A 26,318-nucleotide genomic window follows, 5' to 3' on the forward strand; every position below is an offset into this window, starting at 1 on the left:
AATACCACTGACATCAGTGAGGATGTATGGGCAACAAGAGATCCATCATTTGACCTTGCCAAACAAGAAGAGATAAAGAACTGGATAGATAACGATGTGGTATGATGGTCTAGCAGATGCTTCACTGGTACAACAGAGTGAAGGAAATAGTGCTGACAGCATGAGGGAAATATGTCCAGAGGGGTTCGCTTCCACTGTAATACCCCATCTCAGATCTGCTTTCCAAGTCGGATGTGAGGAACATGATCATTTTTGTTATGTGGGAATAGACTTCAGGACTAATAACAAGCACAAATACACCAGGACAATTACATCCAACACATGCAGCCCATACATATGGACCCTTTACTAGCCTTAGAACAAGACTTCCCCCTTTGTGAGGAAGAGAAAGACCAACTCAGGTCAAAGATAGACCAAATTCTCTTGCTGGTGAAACACTGGCGATGTCTGAAGCAAGTGATGATGCCATTTTCTTGGCCACACTGTTCTCTGAACTAACTACTGGGAATGCTGAACATGCTCCATCCGCTGATGCGCTGGAGAAACGACTTTGTAGTTCTTTGATGGTGCTTCTCTCCAGGCAAACACAGGAGGTTGAACATGTGCTGCAGCACAGTACAAAAGAACAGCTTGTGGACTGTCTAACCAAAAAGGGGGCATCAGCTTATGAGTTACTTCATTCCTGAGTGTAGGACAATGGAAACTTGATTAACAATACATTTGGAAGGACATAATATGCTGTTCTGTGCTCTTGTGTTGTTGCTGTGTACTGTGTTGTTTAAATGGGTAAAAGTCTTTTCTCTCTGATTTTCCATTTTTTTATTTTTAAGAAGTGAGGGAGTTTGTTAAGACTTTGATATAGAAAGGCATTGTTTTATTAATATTCCCTTTTGTTAGTTGTGCTATATTGAGCTGTAAAAGTTAGTACTGTAATTCAAAAAACAATTATTATCAAGTAATCAAGTGGGAGGGGAATGGGAGCCATGGTGGGAGTGTTTGTGTAGTTGGCTGTAATGGGAGAAATAAAGGAGTTGCACTATACATGGTAAAGTTCATCTATTATTAAGTAACTGTTACAACCTCACTTATCAAACCATTTCTCAAAATACTAGTCTAGGTCTTGGAGAGATAAGAAACAAACCATCACAACAGATTTAATGCTCAAATGAAAATGTTGTATTAGAGGTAAACATAAGCTAGCACAGTCAATATCATATAGCGTCAGTACAACAAGTACATAATAACACAGAAAAGAGTAGACTAAAATAGCTCCACATACATCACACTAAGTCAAAACTAGTGCTCGCCAGCCATTACATCCGGGAACATACAGATTTACGAGAAGTACAATACTGAATTTAAGAGTGTCTGAATAGAAAGAAAAAAAATCCAAAATATCATGAACAGCATAAGTCACAACCGCATTTAATTGCATGGTGAGAACACAGCGGCTGACTGAATAATAGTCAATGCCCCCATTTTAATGACTAAGCCCAGACAATGCAACCAACCAGCATACGCCTTTAGATCAGCTGCTTCCAATCAGTCGTTTCACCTGGACAGAGAGGAAAAAAAAGAAACAACAAGACAAACAGGCCACCAGATGGCAGCAATAACAGTATCAAATATGCAATACTGGATCACAGGATCACATAAGTCTTAAACATAACAGTATTACAGTTTAATAGTGGACAGAGTAGAATCTGGGCAGGCAATTGTAATGGGCACTGTAAGTGCCCTAAAATGTAGTGTGATGAAGTGGACTCACCATGAACAGTGGACAAGGGTGGTGAAAGCCAAATTATTGAAGTTTGTAACCACACACAGTTGCAGATGCACAGACCGATGAAGGACAGATCCACCATCAGGGAGGGAGGTTTTTTTTTTTTCGGTCCGGAAAAACCTGCAAGACAAAAAAAAAGAAAGTCAATACATGTATAGAAACTGAATGATCATCTACCTGTTACAGAGTCGCAGAATGATGGACAGCGAACCGGACACTATTGCAGATTAAAATATATTTTTTAGAAGGATACACCTTCAGGGAGAAGAAGAGGTTGATGGACTTCTTGAGAACCTGTAAGACAAAAAAGAAGAAAGTCAATACATGTATAGAAACTGAATGATCACCAACCTGTTACACACTTGCAGACAGATTGATAGCGAGCCACACACAGTTGCAGATGCACAGACCCTTGAAGGACAGATCCATCATCAGGGAGGGAGGGGTTCATGCGGTACGAAAAAACCTGTAAAACAAAAAAAGAAAGTCAATACATGTATAGAAACTGAATGATCACCTACCTGTTGCACACTTGCAAACAGATTGATAGCGAGCCACACACACAGTTGCAATGGACAGACCCTTGTTGGCTGTATGCACCATCAGGAAGGGGGAAGCCATTCAGGAAGGGAGGGAGGCGGTCATGCTTTCAGAAAAACCTGTAAGACAAAAAAAGAAAGTCAATACATGTATAGAAACTGAATGATCACCTACCTGTTACACACTTGCAGACAGATAGATAGCGAGCCACACACACAGTTGCAATGGACAGAGCCTTGTTGGCTATATGCATCATCAGGAAGGGGGAGCCATTGGTCCTGAAAGCCTGTAAGACAAGAATAAAGCAATACATGTATAGAAACTGAATGATCACCTACCTGTTACAGAGTTGCAGAATGATGGACAGGGAACCACACACAGTTGCAGATGAAAAAATATTTGTTAGAAGGATACACCTAAAGGGAGAATAAGAGGTTGATGGACTTCTTGAGAACCTGTAACACAAAAAAAGAAAGTCAATACATGTACAGAAACTGAATTATCACCAACCTGTTACAAACTTGCAGACAGATAGTAGCGAGTCACACACAGTTGCAGATGCACAGACCCTTGAAGGACAGATCCACCATCAGGGAGGGAGGGGGTCATACTGTCTGAAAAGCCTGTAAGACAACAAAAAGGCAATACATGTATAGAAACTGAATGGTCACTTACCTGTTACAGAGTTGCAGAATGATGGACAGCGAACCACACACAGTTGCAGATAAAAATATATTTGTTAGAAGGATACACCTTCAGGGAGAAGAAGAGGTTGATGGACTTCTTGAGTACCTGTAACACAAAAAAGAAAGTCAATACATGTATACAAACTGAATGATTACCTACCTGTTACACACTTGCAGACAGATAGTATCGAGTCACACACAGTTGCAGATGCACAGACCCTTGAAGGACAGATTCACCATCATGGAGGGAGGGGTTCAAGCGCTCCGGAAAAACCTGCAAGACAAGAAAAGAAAGTCAATACATGTATAGAAACTGAATGATTACCTACCTGTTACACACTTGCAGACAGATAATTAGCGAGCCACACACACAGTTGCAATGGACAGACCCTTGTTGGCTGTATGCACAATCAAGAAGGGGGGAGCCACTGGTCTTGAAAGCCTGTAAGACAACAAAAAGGCACTACATGTATAGAAACTGAATGATCACTTACCTGTTACAGAGTTGCAGAATGATGGACAGCGAACCACACACAGTGGCAGATGAAAATATATTTGTTAGAAGAATACACCTTCAGGGAGAAGAAGAGGTTGATGGACTTCTTGAGAACCTGTAACACAAAAAAAGAAAGTCAATACATGTAAAGAAACTAAATGATTACCTACCTGTTACACACTTGCAGACAGATAATTAGCGAGCCACACACACAGTTGCAATAGACAGACCCTTGTTGGCTGTATGCACAATCAAGAAGGGGGGAGCCACTGGTCTTGAAAGCCTGTAAGACAACAAAAAGGCACTACATGTATAGAAACTGAATGATCACTTACCTGTTACAGAGTTGCAGAATGATGGACAGCGAACCACACACAGTTACAGATGAAAATATATTTGTTAGAAGGATACACCTTCAGGGAGAAGAAGAGGTTGATGGACTTCTTGAGAACCTGTAACACAAAAAAGAAAGTCAATACATGTATAGAAACTGAATGATCACCAACCTGTTACACACTTGAAGATTGATAGCGAGTCAGACACACAGTTGCAATGGATAGACCCTTGTTGGCTGTATGCACCATCAGGAAGGGGGAAGCCACTGGTGCTGAAAGCCTGTAAGACAAGAAAAAGGCAATACATGTATAGAAACTGAATGATCACCAACCTGTTACAGAGTTGCAGAATGTTGGACAGCGAACCACACACAGTTTCAGATGAAAATATATTTGTTAGAAGGATACACCTTCAGGGAGAAGAAGAGGTTGATTGACTTCTTGAGAACCTGTAACACAAAAAAGAAATTCAATATATGTATGGAAACTGAATGATCACCAACCTGTTACACACTTGAAGAGTGATAGCGAGCCACACACACAGTTGCAATGGACAGACCCTTGTTAGCTGTATGCACTGTCAGGAAGGGGGGAGCCATTGGTCCTGAAAGCCTGTAAGACAACAAAAAGAAAATTCATGTATAGAAACTGAATGATTACTTACCTGTTACAGAGTTGCAGAATGATGGACAGCGAACCACACACAGTTGCAGATAAAAATATATTTGTTAGAAGGATACACCTTCAGGGAGAAGAAGAGGTTGATGGACTTCTTGAGTACCTGTAACACAAAAAAGAAAGTCAATACATGTATACAAACTGAATGATTACCTACCTGTTACACACTTGCAGACAGATAGTATCGAGTCACACACAGTTGCAGATGCACAGACCCTTGAAGGACAGATTCACCATCAGGGAGGGAGGGGTTCATGCGCTCCGGAAAAACCTGCAAGACAAGAAAAGAAAGTCAATACATGTATAGAAACTGAATGATTACCTACCTGTTACACACTTGCAGACAGATAATTAGCGAGCCACACACACAGTTGCAATGGACAGACCTTTGTTGGCTGTATGCACAATCAAGAAGGGGGGAGCCACTGGTCTTGAAAGCCTGTAAGACAACAAAAAGGCACTACATGTATAGAAACTGAATGGTCACTTACCTGTTACAGAGTTGCAGAATGATGGACAGCGAACCACACACAGTTGCAGATGAAAATATATTTGTTAGAAGAATACACCTTCAGGGAGAAGAAGAGGTTGATGGACTTCTTGAGAACCTGTAACACAAAAAAAGAAAGTCAATACATGTAAAGAAACTAAATGATCGCCTACCTGTTACACACTTGCAGACAGATAAATAGCGAGCAACACACACAGTTGCAATGGACAGACCATTGTTGGCTGTATGCACCATCAAGAAGGGGGGAGCCACTGGTCTTGAAAGCCTGTAAGACAAAAAAAGGCAATACATGTATAGAAACTGAAAGATCATTTACCTGTTACAGAGTTGCAGAATGATGGACAGCGAACCACACACAGTTGCAGATGAAAATATATTTGTTAGAAAGATACACCTTCAGGGAGAAGAAGAGGTTGATGGACTTCTTGAGAACCTGTAAGACAAAAAAAGAAAGTCAATACATATATAGAAACTGCATTATCACCAAACTGTTACACACGTGCAGACAGATAGTATCGAGTCACACACAGTTGCAGATGCACAAACACTTTAAGGACAGATCCACCATCAGGGAGGGAGGGGGTCATACTGTCCAAAAAAACCTGTAAGACAAAAAAAGAAAGTCAATACATGTACAGAAACTGAATAATCACCTACCTGTTACCCACTTGCAAACAGATTGATATTGAGCCACACACACAGTTGCAACGGACAGACCCTTGTTGGCTGTATGCACCATCAGAAAGGGGGGAGCCATTGGTCCTGAAAGCCTGTAAGACAACAAAGAGGCAATTCATGGACAGAAACTGAATGATCACTTACAGAGTTGCAGAATGATGGACAGTGAACCGGACACAGTTGCAGATGAAAATATAGTTGTTAGAAGGATACACATTCAGGGAAAAGAAGAGGTTGATGGACTTCTTGAGAACCTGTAACACAAAAAAGAAAGGCAATACATGTATAGAAACTGAATGATCACCTACCTGTTACACACTTGCAGACAGATAGTAGCGATCCACAAACACAGTTGCAATGGACAGACCCTTGTTGGCTGTATGCACCATTAGGAAGGGAGGGAGGTGGTCGTGCTATCCGAAAAACCTGTAAGACAAAAAAAGAAAGTCAATACATGTATAGAAACTAAATGATTACCTACCTGTTACACACTTGCAGATAGATGGATAGCGTGCAACACAGAAAGTTGCAATGGACAGACCCTTGTTCGCTGTATGCACCATCAGGAAGGGGGGAGCCATTGGTCCTGAATGCCTCTAAGACAACAAAAAAGAAATACATGTATAAAAACAAAAAGATCACCTACCTGTTACACACTTGCAGACAGAAAGTAGCGAGTCACACACAGTTTCAGATGCACAGACCATTGAAGGACAGATCCACCATCAGGGAGGGAGGGGGTCATACTATCTGAAAAGCCTGTAAGACAACAAAAAGGCAATACATGTATAGAAACTGAATGATCACTTACCTGTTACAGAGTTGCAGAGTGATGGACAGCGAACCAAACACAGTTGCAGATGGAAATATATTTGTTAGAAGGATACACCTTCAGGGAGAAGAAGAGGTGGATGGACTTCTTGAGAACCTGTAACACAAACAAAAAAGTCAATACATGTATAGAAACTGAATGATCACCTACCTGTTACACACTCGCAGGCAGACTGATAGCTAGCCACACACAGTTGCAATGGAGAGACCATTGTTGGCTGTATGCACCATCAGGAAGGGGGAAGCCATTGGTGCTTAAAGCCTGTAAGACAAGAAAAAGACAATTCATGTATAGAAACTGAATGATCACTTACCTGTTACAGAGTTGCAGAATGATGGACAGCGAACCACACACAGTTGCAGATGAAAATATATTTGTTAGAAGGATACACCTTCAGGGAGAAGAAGAGGTTGACTGACTTCTTGAGAACCTGTAACACAAAAAAGAAATTCAATACATGTATAGAAACTGAATGATCACCAACCTGTTACACACTTGAAGAGTGATAGCGAGCCACACACACAGTTGCAATGGATAGACCCTTGTTAGCTGTATGCACCATCAGGAAGGGGGGAGCCATTGGTCCTGAAAGCCTGTAAGACAACAAAAAGACAATTCATGTATAGAAACTGAATGATTACTTACCTGTTACAGAGTTGCAGAGTGATGGACAGCGAACCAAACACAGTTGCAGATGGAAATATATTTGTTAGAAGGATACACCTTCAGGGAGAAGAAGAGGTGGATGGACTTCTTGAGAACCTGTAACACAAACAAAAAAGTCAATACATGTATAGAAACTGAATGATCACCTACCTGTTACACACTCGAAGGCAGACTGATAGCTAGCCACACACAGTTGCAATGGAGAGACCATTGTTGGCTGTATGCACCATCAGGAAGGGGGAAGCCATTGGTGCTTAAAGCCTGTAAGACAAGAAAAAGACAATTCATGTATAGAAACTGAATGATCACTTACCTGTTACAGAGTTGCAGAATGATGGACAGCGAACCACACACAGTTGCAGATGAAAATATATTTGTTAGAAGGATACACCTTCAGGGAGAAGAAGAGGTTGACTGACTTCTTGAGAACCTGTAACACAAAAAAGAAATTCAATACATGTATAGAAACTGAATGATCACCAACCTGTTACACACTTGAAGAGTGATAGCGAGCCACACACACAGTTGCAATGGATAGACCCTTGTTAGCTGTATGCACCATCAGGAAGGGGGGAGCCATTGGTCCTGAAAGCCTGTAAGACAACAAAAAGACAATTCATGTATAGAAACTGAATGATTACTTACCTGTTACAGAGTTGCAGAATGATGGACAGCGAACCACACACAGTTGCAGATAAAAATATATTTGTTAGAAGGATACACCTTCAGGGAGAAGAAGAGGTTGATGGACTTCTTGAGTACCTGTAACACAAAAAAGAAAGTCAATACATGTATACAAACTGAATGATTACCTACCAGTTACACACTTGCAGACAGATAGTATCGAGTCACACACAGTTGCAGATGCACAGACCCTTGAAGGACAGATTCACCATCATGGAGGGAGGGGTTCAAGCGCTCCGGAAAAACCTGCAAGACAAGAAAAGAAAGTCAATACATGTATAGAAACTGAATCATCACCAACCTGTTACACACTTGAAAATTGATAGCGAGTCAGACACACAGTTGCAATGGATAGACCCTTGTTGGCTGTATGCACCATCAGGAAGTGGGAAGCCACTGGTGCTGAAAGCCTGTAAGACAAGAAAAAGGCAATACATGTATAGAAACTGAATGATCACCAACCTGTTACAGAGTTGCAGAATGTTGGACAGCGAACCGGACACAGTTGCAGATGGAAATATATTTGTTAGAAGGATACACCTTCAGGGAGAAAAAGAGGTTGATGGACTTCTTGATTACCTGTAACACAAAAAAGAAAGTCAAAACATGTATAGAAACTGAATGATTACCTACCTGTTACACACTTGCAAACAGATAATTAGCGAGCCACACACACAGTTGCAATGGACAGACCCTTGTTGGCTGTATGCACAATCAAGAAGGGGGGAGCCACTGGTCTTGAAAGCCTGTAAGACAACAAAAAGGCACTACATGTATAGAAACTGAATGGTCACTTACCTGTTACAGAGTTGCAGAATGATGGACAGCGAACCACACACAGTTGCAGATGAAAATATATTTGTTAGAAGAATACACCTTCAGGGAGAAGAAGAGGTTGATGGACTTCTTGAGAACCTGTAACACAAAAAAAGAAAGTCAATACATGTAAAGAAACTAAATGATCGCCTACCTGTTACACACTTGCAGACAGATAAATAGCGAGCAACACACACAGTTGCAATGGACAGACCATTGTTGGCTGTATGCACCATCAAGAAGGGGGGAGCCACTGGTCTTGAAAGCCTGTAAGACAAGAAAAAGGCAATACATGTATAGAAACTGAATGATCACTTACCTGTTACAGAGTTGCAGAATAATGGACAGCGAACCACACACAGTTGCAGATGAAAATATATTTTTTAGAAAGATACATCTTCAGGGAGAAGAAGAGGTTGATGGACTTCTTGAGAACCTGTAAGACAAAAAAAGAAAGTCAATACATGTATAGAAACTGCATTATCACCAAACTGTTATACACGTGCAGACAGATAGTATCGAGTCACACACAGTTGCAGATGCACAAACACTTCAAGGACAGATCCACCATCAGGGAGGGAGGGGGTCATACTGTCCAAAAAACCTGTAAGACAAAAAAAAGAAAGTCAATACATGTACAGAAACTGAATGATCACCTACCTGTTACTCACTTGCAAACAGATTGATATTGAGCCACACACACAGTTGCAACGGACAGACCCTTGTTGGCTGTATGCACCATCAGAAAGGGGGGATCCATTGGTCCTGAAAGCCTGTAAGACAACAAAGAGGCAATGCATGTATAAAAACAAAAAGATTACCTACCTGTTACACACTTGCAGACAGAAAGTAGCGAGTCACACACAGTTGCAGATGGACAGACCCTTGAAGGACAGATCCACCATCAGGGAGGGAGTGGGTCATACTGTCTGAAAAGCCTGTAAGACAAGAAAAAGGCAATACATGTATAGAAACTGAATGATCACTTACCTGTTACAGAGTTGCAGAATGATGGACAGCGAACCACACACAGTTGCAGATGAAAATATATTTGTTAGAAGGATACACGTACAGGGAGAAGAAGAGGTTGATTGACTTTTTGAGAACCTGTAACACAAAAAAGAAAGTCAATACATGTATAGAAACTGAATGATTACCTACCTGTTACACACTTGCAGACAGATAGTAGCGAGTCACACACAGTTGCAGATGCACAGACCCTTGAACGACAGATTCACCAACAGGGAGGGAGGGGTTCATGCGGTCCGGAAAAACCTGCAAGACAAAAAAAAGAAAGTCAATACATGTATAAAAACTAAATGATTACCTACCTGTTACACACTTGCAAACAGATTGATAGTGAGCCACACACACAGTTGCAATGGAAAGACCCTTGTTGGCTGTATGCACCATCAGGAAGGGGGGGAGCCATTGGTCCTGAAAGCCTGTAAGACAACAAAAAGGCAATACATGTATGGAAACTGAATGATTACCTACCTGTTACACACTTGCAGAATGATAGTAGCGAGTCACACACAGTTGCAGATGCACAGACCCTTGAAGGACAGATTCACCATCAGGGAGGGATGGGTTCATGCGGTCCAGAAAAACCTGCAAGACAAGAAAACAAAGTCAATACATGTATAGAAATTAAATGATCACCTACCTGTTACACACTCGCAGGCAGGCTGATAGTGAGCCACACACAGTTGCAATGGACAGACTATTGTTGGCTGTATGCACCATCAGGAAGGGGGGAGCCATTGGTTCTGAAAGCCTGTAAGACAAGAAAAAGGCAATACATGTGTAGAAACTGAATGATCACTTACCTGTTACAGAGTTGCAGAATGATGGACAGCGAACCACACACAGTTGCAGATGAAAATATATTTGTTAGAAGGATACACCTTCAGGGAGAAGAAGAGGTTGATGGACGTCTTCAGTACCTGTAACACAAAAAAGAAAGTCAATAAATGTATACAAACTGAATGATTACCTTCCGTTTACACACTTGCAGACAGATAGTAGCGAGTCACACACAGTTGCAGATGCACAGACCCTTGAAGGACAGATTCACCATCAGGGAGGAAGGGGTTCATGCGGTCCGGAAAAACCTGCAAGACAAGAAAAGAAAGTCAATACATGTATAGGAACTAAATGATTACCTACCTGTTACACACTTGCAGACAGATAGATAGCGAGACACACACAGTTGCAATGGACAGACCCTTCTTGGCTGTATGCACCATCGGGAAGGGGGGAGCCATTGGTCCTGAAAGCCTGTAAGACAACAAAAAGGCAATACATGTATAGAAACTGAATGATCACTTACATGTTACAGAGTTGCAGAATGATGGACAGCGAACCACACACAGTTGCAGATGAAAATATATTTGTTAGAAGGATACACCTTCAGGGAGAAGAAGAGGTTGATGGACTTCTTGAGAACCTGTAACACAAAAAAGAAAGTCAATACATGTATAGAAACTGAATGATCACCCATCTGTTACACACTTGAAGATTGATAGCGAGCCACACACACAGTTGCAATGGACAGACCCTTGTTGGCTGTATGCACCATCAGGAAGAGGGGAGCCATTGGTCCTAAAAACCTGTAAGACAACAAAAAGGCAATACATGTATAGAAACTGAATGATCAGTTACCTGTTACAGAGTTGCAGAATGTTGGACAGCGAACCGGACACAGTTGCAGATGGAAATATATTTGTTAGAAGGATACACCTTCAGGGAGAAAAAGAGGTTGATGGACGTCTTGAGTACCTGTAACACAAAAAAGAAAGTTAATACATGTATAGAAACTGAATGATTACCTACCTGTTACACACTTGCAGACAGATAGTAGCGAGTCACACACAGTTGCAGATGCACAGACCCTTGAAGGACAGATTCACCATCAGGGAGGAAGGGGTTCATGCGGTCCGGAAAAACCTGCAAGACAAGAAAAGAAAGTCAATACATGTATAGGAACTGAATGATTACCTACCTGTTACACACTTGCAGACAGATAGATATCGAGACACACACAGTTGCAATGGACAGACCCTTGTTGGATGTATGCACCATCGGGAAGGGGGGAGCCATTGGTCCTGAAAGCCTGTAAGACAACAAAAAGGCAATACATGTATAGAAACTGAATGATCACTTACCTGTTACAGAGTTGCAGAATGATGGACAGCGAACCACACACAGTTTCAGATGAAAATATATTTGTTAGAAGGATATACCTTCAGGGAGAAGAAGAGGTTGATGGACTTCTTGAGAACCTGTAACACAAAAAAGAAAGTCAATACATGTATAGAAAATGAATGATCACCTACCTGTTACACACGTGCAGACAGATAGTATCTTGTCATACACAGTTGCAGATGCACAAACACTTTAAGGACAGATCCACCATCAGGGAGGGAGGGGGTCATACTGTCCGAAAAACCTGTAAGACAAAAAAAGAAAGTCAATTCATGTATAGAAACTGAATGATCACCTACCTCTTACACACTTGCAGACAGATTGTTAGCGAGCCACACACACAGTTGCAATGGACAGAACCTTGTTGGCTGTATGCACCATCACGAAGGGGGGAGCCATTGGTCCTGAAAGCCTGTAAGACAACAAAAAGGCAATACATGTATAGAAATTAAATGATCACCTACCTGTTACACACTTGCAGACAGTTGGATAACGAGCCACACAAACAGTTGCAATGGACAGACCCTTGTTGGCTGTATGCACCATCAGGAAGGGAAGGGAGCCATTGCTCCTGAAAGCCTGTAAGACAACAAAAAGGCAATACATGTATAGAAACTGAATGATCACTTACCTGTTACAGAGTTGCAGAATAATGGACAGCGAACCACACACAGTTGCAGATGAAAATATATTTGTTAGAAAGATACACCTTCAGGGAGAAGAAGAGGTTGATGGACTTCTTGAGAACCTGTAAGACAAAAAAAGAAAGTCAATACATGTATAGAACCTGCATTATCACCAAACTGTTACACACGTGCAGACAGATAGTATCGAGTCACACACAGTCGCAGATGCACAAACACTTTAAGGACAGATCCACCATCAGGGAGGGAGGGGGTCATACTGTCCAAAAAACCTGTAAGAAAAAAAAAGAAAGTCAATACATGTATAGAAACTGAATGATCACCTACCTGTTACACACTTGCAAACAGATTGATATTGAGCCACACACACAGTTGCAATGGACAGACCCTTGTTGGCTGTATGCACCATCAGAAAGGGGGGAGCCATTGGTCCTGAAAGCCTGTAAGACAAAAAAGACGCAATGCATGTATAAAAACTAAATGATCACCTACCTGTTACACACTTGCAGACAGAAAGTAGCGAGTCACACACAGTTGCAGATGGACAGACCCTTGAAGGACAGATTCACCATCATGGAGGGAGGGGTTCAAGCGCTCCGGAAAAACCTGCAAGACAAGAAAAGAAAGTCAATACATGTATAGAAACTGAATCATCACCAACCTGTTACACACTTGAAAATTGATAGCGAGTCAGACACACAGTTGCAATGGATAGACCCTTGTTGGCTGTATGCACCATCAGGAAGTGGGAAGCCACTGGTGCTGAAAGCCTGTAAGACAAGAAAAAGGCAATACATGTATAGAAACTGAATGATCACCAACCTGTTACAGAGTTGCAGAATGTTGGACAGCGAACCGGACACAGTTGCAGATGGAAATATATTTGTTAGAAGGATACACCTTCAGGGAGAAAAAGAGGTTGATGGACTTCTTGATTACCTGTAACACAAAAAAGAAAGTCAAAACATGTATAGAAACTGAATGATTACCTACCTGTTACACACTTGCAAACAGATAATTAGCGAGCCACACACACAGTTGCAATGGACAGACCCTTGTTGGCTGTATGCACAATCAAGAAGGGGGGAGCCACTGGTCTTGAAAGCCTGTAAGACAACAAAAAGGCACTACATGTATAGAAACTGAATGGTCACTTACCTGTTACAGAGTTGCAGAATGATGGACAGCGAACCACACACAGTTGCAGATGAAAATATATTTGTTAGAAGAATACACCTTCAGGGAGAAGAAGAGGTTGATGGACTTCTTGAGAACCTGTAACACAAAAAAAGAAAGTCAATACATGTAAAGAAACTAAATGATCGCCTACCTGTTACACACTTGCAGACAGATAAATAGCGAGCAACACACACAGTTGCAATGGACAGACCATTGTTGGCTGTATGCACCATCAAGAAGGGGGGAGCCACTGGTCTTGAAAGCCTGTAAGACAAGAAAAAGGCAATACATGTATAGAAACTGAATGATCACTTACCTGTTACAGAGTTGCAGAATAATGGACAGCGAACCACACACAGTTGCAGATGAAAATATATTTGTTAGAAAGATACACCTTCAGGGAGAAGAAGAGGTTGATGGACTTCTTGAGAACCTGTAAGACAAAAAAAGAAAGTCAATACATGTATAGAAACTGCATTATCACCAAACTGTTACACACGTGCAGACAGATAGTATCGAGTCACACACAGTTGCAGATGCACAAACACTTCAAGGACAGATCCACCATCAGGGAGGGAGGGGGTCATACTGTCCAAAAAACCTGTAAGACAAAAAAAGAAAGTCAATACATGTACAGAAACTGAATGATCACCTACCTGTTACTCACTTGCAAACAGATTGATATTGAGCCACACACACAGTTGCAACGGACAGACCCTTGTTGGCTGTATGCACCATCAGAAAGGGGGGATCCATTGGTCCTGAAAGCCTGTAAGACAACAAAGAGGCAATGCATGTATAAAAACAAAAAGATTACCTACCTGTTACACACTTGCAGACAGAAAGTAGCGAGTCACACACAGTTGCAGATGGACAGACCCTTGAAGGACAGATCCACCATCAGGGAGGGAGTGGGTCATACTGTCTGAAAAGCCTGTAAGACAAGAAAAAGGCAATACATGTATAGAAACTGAATGATCACTTACCTGTTACAGAGTTGCAGAATGATGGACAGCGAACCACACACAGTTGCAGATGAAAATATATTTGTTAGAAGGATACACGTACAGGGAGAAGAAGAGGTTGATTGACTTCTTGAGAACCTGTAACACAAAAAAGAAAGTCAATACATGTATAGAAACTGAATGATTACCTACCTGTTACACACTTGCAGACAGATAGTAGCGAGTCACACACAGTTGCAGATGCACAGACCCTTGAAGGACAGATTCACCAACAGGGGGGAGGGGTTCATGCGGTCCGGAAAAACCTGCAAGACAAAAAAAAGAAAGTCAATACATGTATAAAAACTAAATGATTACCTACCTGTTACACACTTGCAAACAGATTGATAGTGAGCCACACACACAGTTGCAATGGAAAGACCCTTGTTGGCTGTATGCACCATCAGGAAGGGGGGGAGCCATTGGTCCTGAAAGCCTGTAAGACAACAAAAAGGCAATACATGTATGGAAACTGAATGATTACCTACCTGTTACACACTTGCAGAATGATAGTAGCGAGTCACACACAGTTGCAGATGCACAGACCCTTGAAGGACAGATTCACCATCAGGGAGGGATGGGTTCATGCGATCCAGAAAAACCTGCAAGACAAGAAAACAAAGTCAATACATGTATAGAAATTAAATGATCACCTACCTGTTACACACTCGCAGGCAGGCTGATAGTGAGCCACACACAGTTGCAATGGACAGACTATTGTTGGCTGTATGCACCATCAGGAAGGGGGGAGCCATTGGTTCTGAAAGCCTGTAAGACAAGAAAAAGGCAATACATGTGTAGAAACTGAATGATCACTTACCTGTTACAGAGTTGCAGAATGATGGACAGCGAACCACACACAGTTGCAGATGAAAATATATTTGTTAGAAGGATACACCTTCAGGGAGAAGAAGAGGTTGATGGACGTCTTCAGTACCTGTAACACAAAAAAGAAAGTCAATAAATGTATACAAACTGAATGATTACCTTCCTGTTACACACTTGCAGACAGATAGTAGCGAGTCACACACAGTTGCAGATGCACAGACCCTTGAAGGACAGATTCACCATCAGGGAGGAAGGGGTTCATGCGGTCCGGAAAAACCTGCAAGACAAGAAAAGAAAGTCAATACATGTATAGGAACTAAATGATTACCTACCTGTTACACACTTGCAGACAGATAGATAGCGAGACACACACAGTTGCAATGGACAGACCCTTCTTGGCTGTATGCACCATCGGGAAGGGGGGAGCCATTGGTCCTGAAAGCCTGTAAGACAACAAAAAGGCAATACATGTATAGAAACTGAATGATCACTTACATGTTACAGAGTTGCAGAATGATGGACAGCGAACCACACACAGTTGCAGATGAAAATATATTTGTTAGAAGGATACACCTTCAGGGAGAAGAAGAGGTTGATGGACTTCTTGAGAACCTGTAACACAAAAAAGAAAGTCAATACATGTATAGAAACTGAATGATCACCCATCTGTTACACACTTGAAGATTGATAGCGAGCCACACACACAGTTGCAATGGACAGACCCTTGTTGGATGTATGCACCATCGGGAAGGGGGGAGCCATTGGTCCTGAAAGCCTGTAAGACAACAAAAAGGCAATACATGTATAGAAACTGAATGATCACTTACCTGTTACAGAGTTGCAGAATGATGGACAGCGAACCACACACAGTTTCAGATGAAAATATATTTGTTAGAAGGATATACCTTCAGGGAGAAGAAGAGGTTGATGGACTTCTTGAGAACCTGTAACACAAAAAAGAAAGTCAATACATGTATAGAAAATGAATGATCACCTACCTGTTACACACGTGCAGACAGATAGTATCTTGTCATACACAGTTGCAGATGCACAAACACTTTAAGGACAGATCCACCATCAGGGAGGGAGGGGGTCATACTGTCCGAAAAACCTGTAAGACAAAAAAAGAAAGTCAATTCATGTATAGAAACTGAATGATCACCTACCTCTTACACACTTGCAGACAGATTGTTAGCGAGCCACACACACAGTTGCAATGGACAGAACCTTGTTGGCTGTATGCACCATCACGAAGGGGGGAGCCATTGGTCCTGAAAGCCTGTAAGACAACAAAAAGGCAATACATGTATAGAAATTAAATGATCACCTACCTGTTACACACTTGCAGACAGTTGGATAACGAGCCACACAAACAGTTGCAATGGACAGACCCTTGTTGGCTGTATGCACCATCAGGAAGGGACGGGAGCCATTGCTCCTGAAAGCCTGTAAGACAACAAAAAGGCAATACATGTATAGAAACTGAATGATCACTTACCTGTTACAGAGTTGCAGAATAATGGACAGCGAACCACACACAGTTGCAGATGAAAATATATTTGTTAGAAAGATACACCTTCAGGGAGAAGAAGAGGTTGATGGACTTCTTGAGAACCTGTAAGACAAAAAAAGAAAGTCAATACATGTATAGAACCTGCATTATCACCAAACTGTTACACACGTGCAGACAGATAGTATCGAGTCACACACAGTCGCAGATGCACAAACACTTTAAGGACAGATCCACCATCAGGGAGGGAGGGGGTCATACTGTCCAAAAAACCTGTAAGACAAAAAAAGAAAGTCAATACATGTATAGAAACTGAATGATCACCTACCTGTTACACACTTGCAAACAGATTGATATTGAGCCACACACACAGTTGCAACGGACAGACCCTTGTTGGCTGTATGCACCATCAGAAAGGGGGGAGCCATTGGTCCTGAAAGCCTGTAAGACAAAAAAGACGCAATGCATGTATAAAAACTAAATGATCACCTACCTGTTACACACTTGCAGACAGAAAGTAGCGAGTCACACACAGTTGCAGATGGACAGACCCTTGAAGGACAGATCCACCATCAGGGAGGGAGTGGGTCATACTGTCTGAAAAGCCTGTAAGACAACAAAAAGGCAATACATGTATAGAAACTGAATGATCACTTACCTGTTACAGTGTTGCAGAATGATGGACAGTGAACCACACACAGTTGCAGATGAAAATATATTTGTTAGAAGGATACACCTACAGGGAGAAGAAGAGGTTGATTGACTTCTTGAGAACCTGTAACACAAAAAAGAAAGTCAATACATGTATAGAAACTGAATGATTACCTACCTGTTACACACTTGCAGACAGATAGTAGCGAGCAACACACACAGTTGCAATGGACAGACCCTTGTTGGCTGTATGCACCATCAGGATGGGGGGGAGCCATTGGTCCTGAAAGCCTGTAAGACAACAAAAAGGCAATACATGTATGGAAACTGAATGATTACCTACCTGTTACAAACTTGCAGACAGATAGATATCGAGACACACACAGTTGCAATGGACAGACCCTTGTTGGATGTATGCACCATCGGGAAGAGGGGAGCCATTGGTCCTGAAAGCCTGTAAGACAACAAAAAGGCAATACATGTATAGAAACTGAATGATCACTTACCTGTTACAGAGTTGCAGAATGATGGACAGCGAACCACACACAGTTGCAGATGAAAATATATTTGTTAGAAGGATACACCTTCAGGGAGAAGAAGAGGTTGATGGACTTCTTGAGAACCTGTAACACAAAAAAGAAAGTCAATACATGTATAGAAACTGAATGATCACCAACCCTGTTACACACTTGAAGATTGATAGCGAGTCAGACACACAGTTGCAATGGATAGACCCTTGTTTGCTGTATGCACCTTCAGGAAGGGGGAAGCCATTGGTGCTGAAAGCCTGTAAGAAAAGAAAAAGGCAATACATGTATAGAAACTGAATGATCACCAACCTGTTACACACTTGAAGATTGATAGCAAGCCACACACACAGTTGCAATGGACAGACCCTTGTTAGCTGTATGCACCATCAGGAAGGGGGGAGCAATTGGTCCTAAAAACCTGTAAGACAACAAAAAGGCAATACATGTATAGAAACTGAATGATCACTTACCTGTTACAGAGTTGCAGAATGTTGGACAGCGAACCGGACACAGTTGCAGATGAAAATATATTTGTTAGAAGGATACACCTTCAGGGAGAAGAAGAGGTAGATGGACTTCTTGAGTACCTGTAAAACAAAAAAGAAAGTGAATATATGTAAAGAAATTGAATGATTTCCTACCTGTTCCACACTTGCAGAAAGATAGTAGCGAGCCACACACACAATTGCAATGGACAGACCCTTGTTGGCTGAATGCACCATCACGAAGGGGGGAGCCATTGGTCCTGAAAGCCTGTAAGACAACAAAAAGGCAATACATGTATAGAAACTGAATGATCACTTACCTGTTACAGAGTTGCAGAATGTTGGACAGCGAACCGGACACAGTTGCAGATGGAAATATATTTGTTAGAAGGATACACCTTCAGGGAGAAAAAGAGGTTGATGTTCTTCTTGAGTACCTGTAACACAAAAAAGAAAGTTAATACATGTATAGAAACTGAATGATTACCTACCTGTTACACACTTGCAGACAGATAGTAGCGAGTCACACACAGTTGCAGATGCACAGACCCTTGAAGGACAGATTCACCATCAGGGAGGAAGGGGTTCATGCGGTCCAGAAAAACCTGCAATACAAGAAAAGAAAGTCAATACATATATAGGAACTGAATGATTACCTACCTGTTACACACTTGCAGACAGATAAATTGCGAACCACACACACAGTTGCAATGGACAGACCCTTCTTGGCTGTATGCACCATCAGGAAGGGGGGAGCCATTGGTCCTGAAAGCCTGTAAGACAACAAAAAGACAATTCATGTATAGAAACTGAATGATCACTTACCTGTTACAGAGTTGCAGAATGATGGACAGCGAAACACACAGTTGCAGATGAAAATATATTTGTTAGAAGGATACACCTTCAGGGAGAAGAAGAGGTTGATGGACTTCTTGAGAACCTGTAAGACAAAAAAAGAAAGTCAATACATGTATAGAAACTGAATGATTACCTACCTGTTACACACTTGCAGACAGATAGTAGCGAGTCACACACAGTTGCAGATGCACAGACCCTTGAAGGACAGATTCACCATCAGGGAGGAAGGGGTTCATGCGGTCCGGAAAAACCTGCAAGAAAAGAAAAGAAAGTCAATACATGTATAGGAACTGAATGATCACCTACCTGTTACACACTTGAAGATTGATAGCGAGCCACACACACAGTTGCAATGGATAAACCCTTGTTGGCTGTATGCACCATCAGGAAGGGGGGAGCCATTGGTGCTGAAAGCCTGTAAGAAAAGAAAAAGGCAATACATGTATAGAAACTGAATGATCACCAACCTGTTACACACTTGAAGATTGATAGCGAGCCACACACACAGTTGCAATGGACAGACCCTTGTTGACTGTATGCACCATCAGGAAGGGGGGAGCCATTGGTCCTAAAAACCTGTAAGACAACAAAAAGGCAATACATGTATAGAAACTGAATGATCACTTACCTGTTACAGAGTTGCAGAATGTTGGACAGCGAACCGGACACAGTTGCAGATGGAAATATATTTGTTAGAAGGATACACTTTCAGGGAGAAAAAGAGGTTGATGGACTTCTTGATTACCTGTAACACAAAAAAGAAAGTCAATACATGTATAGAAACTGAATGATTACCTACCTGTTACACACTTGCAGACAGATAGTAGCGAGCCACATACAAACAGTTGCAATGGAAAGACCTTTGTTGGCTGTATGCACCATCAGGAAGGGGGGAGCCATTGAAACTGAAAGCCTGTAAGACAACAAAAATGCAATACGTGTATAGAAACTGAATGATCACCTACCTTTTACACACTTGCAGACAGATAGATAGCGAGCCACACACACAGTTGCAATGGACAGACCCTTCTTGGCTGTATGCACCATCAGGAAGGGGGGAGCCATTGGTCCTAAAAGCCTGTAAGACAACAAAAAGACAATTCATGTATAGAAACTGAATGATCACTTACCTGTTACAGAGTTGCAGAATGATGGACAGCGAAACACACACAGTTGCAGATGGAAATATATTTGTTAGAAGGATACACCTTCAGGGAGAAGAAGAGGTTGATGGACTTCTTGAGAACATGTAACACAAAAAAAGAACGTCAATACATGTATGGAAACTGAATGATCACCTACCTGACCTGTTACACACTTGCAGACAGATAGATAGTGAGCCACACACATAGTTTAAATGGACAGACCCTTGTTGGCTGTATGCACCATCAGGAAGGGGGGAGCCATTGGTCTTGAAAGCCTGTAAGAAAAAAAAAAGGGAATACATGTATAGAAACTGAATGATCATTTACCTGTTACAGAGTTGCAGAATGATGGACAGCGAACCACACACAGTTGCAGATGAAAATATATTTGTTAGCAGGATACACCTTCAGGGAGAAGAAGAGGTTGATGGACTTCTTGAGAACCTGTAACACAAAAAAGAAAGTCAATACATGTATAGAAACTGAATGATCACCAACCTGTTACACACTTGAAGATTGATAGCGAGCCACACACACAGCTGCAATGGACAGACCCTTGTTGGCTGTATGCACCATTACGAAGGGGGGAGCCATTGGTCCTGAAAGCCTGTAAGACAACAAAAAGGCAATACATGTATAGAAATTAAATGATTACCTACCTGTTACACACTTGCAAACAGATTGATAGTGAGCCACACACACAGTTGCAATGGAAAGACCCTTGTTGGCTGTATGCACCATCAGGACGGGGGGGAGCCATTGGTCCTGAAAGCCTGTAAGACAACAAAAAGGCAATACATGTATGGAAACTGAATGATTACCTACCTGTTACACACTTGCAGAATGATAGTAGCGAGTCACAAACAGTTGCAGATGCACAGACCCTTGAAGGACAGATTCACCATCAGGGAGGAAGGGGTTCATGCGGTCCGGAAAAACCTGCAAGACAAGAAAAGAAAGTCAATACATGTATAGAAACTGAATGATCACCTATCTGTTACACACTTGAAGATTGATAGCGAGCCACACACACAGTTGCAATGGACAGACCCATGTTGGCTGTATGCACCATCAGGAAGAGGGGAGCCATTGGTCCTAAAAACCTGTAAGACAACAAAAAGGCAATACATGTATAGAAACTGAAAGATCACTTACCTGTTACAGAGTTGCAGAATGTTGGACAGCGAACCGGACACAGTTGCAGATGGAAATATATTTGTTAGAAGGATACACATTCAGGGAGAAAAAGAGGTTGATGGACTTCTTGAGTACCTGTAACACAAAAAAGAAAGTTAATACATGTATTGAAACTGAATGATTACCTACCTGTTACACATGTGCAGACAGATAGTAGAGAGTCACACACAGTTGCAGATGCACAGACCCTTGAAGGACAGATTCACCATCAGGGAGGAAGGGGTTCATGCGGTCCGGAAAAACCTGCAAGACAAGAAAAGAAAGTCAATACATGTATAGGAACTGAATGATTACCTACCTGTTACACACTTGCAGACAGATAGATATCGAGACACACACAGTTGCAATGGACAGACCCTTGTTGGATGTATGCACCATCGGGAAGAGGGGAGCCATTGGTCCTGAAAGCCTGTAAGACAACAAAAAGGCAATACATGTATAGAAACTGAATGATCACTTACCTGTTACAGAGTTGCAGAATGATGGACAGCGAACCACACACAGTTGCAGATGAAAATATATTTGTTAGAAGAATACACCTTCAGGGAGAAGAAGAGGTTGATGGACTTCTTGAGAACCTGTAACACAAAAAAAAAGTCAATACATGTAAAGAAACTAAATGATTACCTACCTGTTACACACTTGCAGACAGATAACTAGCGAGCCACACACACAGTTGCAATAGAGAGACCCTTGTTGGCTGTATGCACAATCAAGAAGGGGGGAGCCATTGGTCCTGAAAGCCTGTAAGACAACAAAAAGACAATTCATGTATAGAACCTGAATGATCACTTACCTGTTACAGAGTTGTAGAATGATGGACAGCGAAACACACAGTTGCAGATGAAAATATATTTGTTAGAAGGATACACCTTCAGGGAGAAGAAGAGGTTGATGGACTTCTTGAGAACCTGTAAGACAAAAAAAAGAAAGTCAATACTTGTATAGAAACTGATTGATCACCAAACTGTGATCACACGTGCAGACAGATAGTAGCGAGTCACACACAGTTGCAGATGCACAGACCCTTGAAGGACAGATCCACCATCAGGGAGGGAGGGGGTCATACTGTCCGAAAAACCTGTAAGACAAAAAAAGAAAGTCAATACATGTATAGAAAGTGAATGATCACCTACCTGTTACACACTTGCAGACAGATTGATAGCGAGCCACACACACAGTTGCAATGGACAGACCCTTATTGGCTGTATACATCAGGAAGAGGGGAGCCATTGGTCCTGAAAGCCTGTAAGACAACAAAAAGGCAATTCATGTACAGAAACTGAATGATCACTTACAGAGTTGCAGAATGATGGACAGTGAACCGGACACAGTTGCAGATGAAAATATATTTGTTAGAAGGATACACATTCAGGGAAAAGAAGAGGTTGATGGACTTCTTGAGAACCTGTAACACAAAAAAGAAAGGCAATACATGTATAGAAATTGAATGATCACCTACTTGTTACACACTTGCAGACAGATAGATAGCAAGCCACACACACAGTTGCAATGGACAGACTCTTGTTGGCTGTATGCACCATCAGGAAGGGGAAAGCCATTGGTGCTGAAAGTCTGTAAGAGAAGAAAAAGGCAATACATGTATAGAAACTGAATGATCACCAACCTGTTACACACTTGAAGATTGATAGCGAGCCACACACACAGTTGCAATGGACAGACCCTTGTTGGCTGTATGCACCATCAGGACGGGGGGGAGCCATTGGTCCTGAAAGCCTGTAAGACAACAAAAAGGCAATACATGTATGGAAACTGAATGATTACCTACCTGTTACACACTTGCAGAATGATAGTAGCGAGTCACAAACAGTTGCAGATGCACAGACCCTTGAAGGACAGATTCACCATCAGGGAGGAAGGGGTTCATGCGGTCCGGAAAAACCTGCAAGACAAGAAAAGAAAGTCAATACATGTATAGAAACTGAATGATCACCTATCTGTTACACACTTGAAGATTGATAGCGAGCCACACACACAGTTGCAATGGACAGACCCATGTTGGCTGTATGCACCATCAGGAAGAGGGGAGCCATTGGTCCTAAAAACCTGTAAGACAACAAAAAGGCAATACATGTATAGAAACTGAAAGATCACTTACCTGTTAGAGTTGCAGAATGTTGGACAGCGAACCGGACACAGTTGCAGATGGAAATATATTTGTTAGAAGGATACACATTCAGGGAGAAAAAGAGGTTGATGGACTTCTTGAGTACCTGTAACACAAAAAAGAAAGTTAATACATGTATTGAAACTGAATGATTACCTACCTGTTACACATGTGCAGACAGATAGTAGAGAGTCACACACAGTTGCAGATGCACAGACCCTTGAAGGACAGATTCACCATCAGGGAGGAAGGGGTTCATGCGGTCCGGAAAAACCTGCAAGACAAGAAAAGAAAGTCAATACATGTATAGGAACTGAATGATTACCTACCTGTTACACACTTGCAGACAGATAGATATCGAGACACACACAGTTGCAATGGACAGACCCTTGTTGGATGTATGCACCATCGGGAAGAGGGGAGCCATTGGTCCTGAAAGCCTGTAAGACAACAAAAAGGCAATACATGTATAGAAACTGAATGATCACTTACCTGTTACAGAGTTGCAGAATGATGGACAGCGAACCACACACAGTTGCAGATGAAAATATATTTGTTAGAAGAATACACCTTCAGGGAGAAGAAGAGGTTGATGGACTTCTTGAGAACCTGTAACACAAAAAAAAAAGTCAATACATGTAAAGAAACTAAATGATTACCTACCTGTTACACACTTGCAGACAGATAACTAGCGAGCCACACACACAGTTGCAATAGAGAGACCCTTGTTGGCTGTATGCACAATCAAGAAGGGGGGAGCCATTGGTCCTGAAAGCCTGTAAGACAACAAAAAGACAATTCATGTATAGAACCTGAATGATCACTTACCTGTTACAGAGTTGTAGAATGATGGACAGCGAAACACACAGTTGCAGATGAAAATATATTTGTTAGAAGGATACACCTTCAGGGAGAAGAAGAGGTTGATGGACTTCTTGAGAACCTGTAAGACAAAAAAAAGAAAGTCAATACTTGTATAGAAACTGATTGATCACCAAACTGTGATCACACGTGCAGACAGATAGTAGCGAGTCACACACAGTTGCAGATGCACAGACCCTTGAAGGACAGATCCACCATCAGGGAGGGAGGGGGTCATACTGTCCGAAAAACCTGTAAGACAAAAAAAGAAAGTCAATACATGTATAGAAAGTGAATGATCACCTACCTGTTACACACTTGCAGACAGATTGATAGCGAGCCACACACACAGTTGCAATGGACAGACCCTTATTGGCTGTATACATCAGGAAGAGGGGAGCCATTGGTCCTGAAAGCCTGTAAGACAACAAAAAGGCAATTCATGTACAGAAACTGAATGATCACTTACAGAGTTGCAGAATGATGGACAGTGAACCGGACACAGTTGCAGATGAAAATATATTTGTTAGAAGGATACACATTCAGGGAAAAGAAGAGGTTGATGGACTTCTTGAGAACCTGTAACACAAAAAAGAAAGGCAATACATGTATAGAAACTGAATGATCACCTACTTGTTACACACTTGCAGACAGATAGATAGCAAGCCACACACACAGTTGCAATGGACAGACTCTTGTTGGCTGTATGCACCATCAGGAAGGGGAAAGCCATTGGTGCTGAAAGTCTGTAAGAGAAGAAAAAGGCAATACATGTATAGAAACTGAATGATCACCAACCTGTTACACACTTGAAGATTGATAGCGAGCCACACACACAGTTGCAATGGACAGACCCTTGTTGGCTGTATGCACCATCAGGAAGGTATGGAGGTGGTCGTGCTATCCGAAAAACCTGTAAGACAAAAAAAGAAAGTCAATACATGTATAGAAACTAAATGATTACCTACCTGTTACACACTTGCAGATAGATGGATAGCGAGCAACACATAAAGTTGCAATGGACAGACCCTTGTTTGCTGTATGCACCTTCAGGAAGGGGGGAGCCATTGGTCCTGAATGCCTCTAAGACAACAAAAAGGCAACACATGTATAAAAACAAAAAGATTACCTACCTGTTACACACTTGCAGACAGAAAGTAGCGAGTCACACACAGTTTCAGATGCACAGACTCTTGAAGGACAGATCCACCATCAGGGAGGGAGGGGGTCATACTATCTGAAAAGCCTGTAAGACAACAAAAAGGTAATACATGTATAGAAACTGACTGATCACTTACCTGTTACAGAGTTGCAGAATGATGGACAGCGAACCAGACACAGTTGCAGATGGAAATATATTTGTTAGAAGGATACACCTTCAGAGAG

Source organism: Salminus brasiliensis, chromosome 10 (assembly GCF_030463535.1).
Source record: "Salminus brasiliensis chromosome 10, fSalBra1.hap2, whole genome shotgun sequence".
NCBI lineage: Eukaryota > Metazoa > Chordata > Actinopteri > Characiformes > Bryconidae > Salminus > Salminus brasiliensis.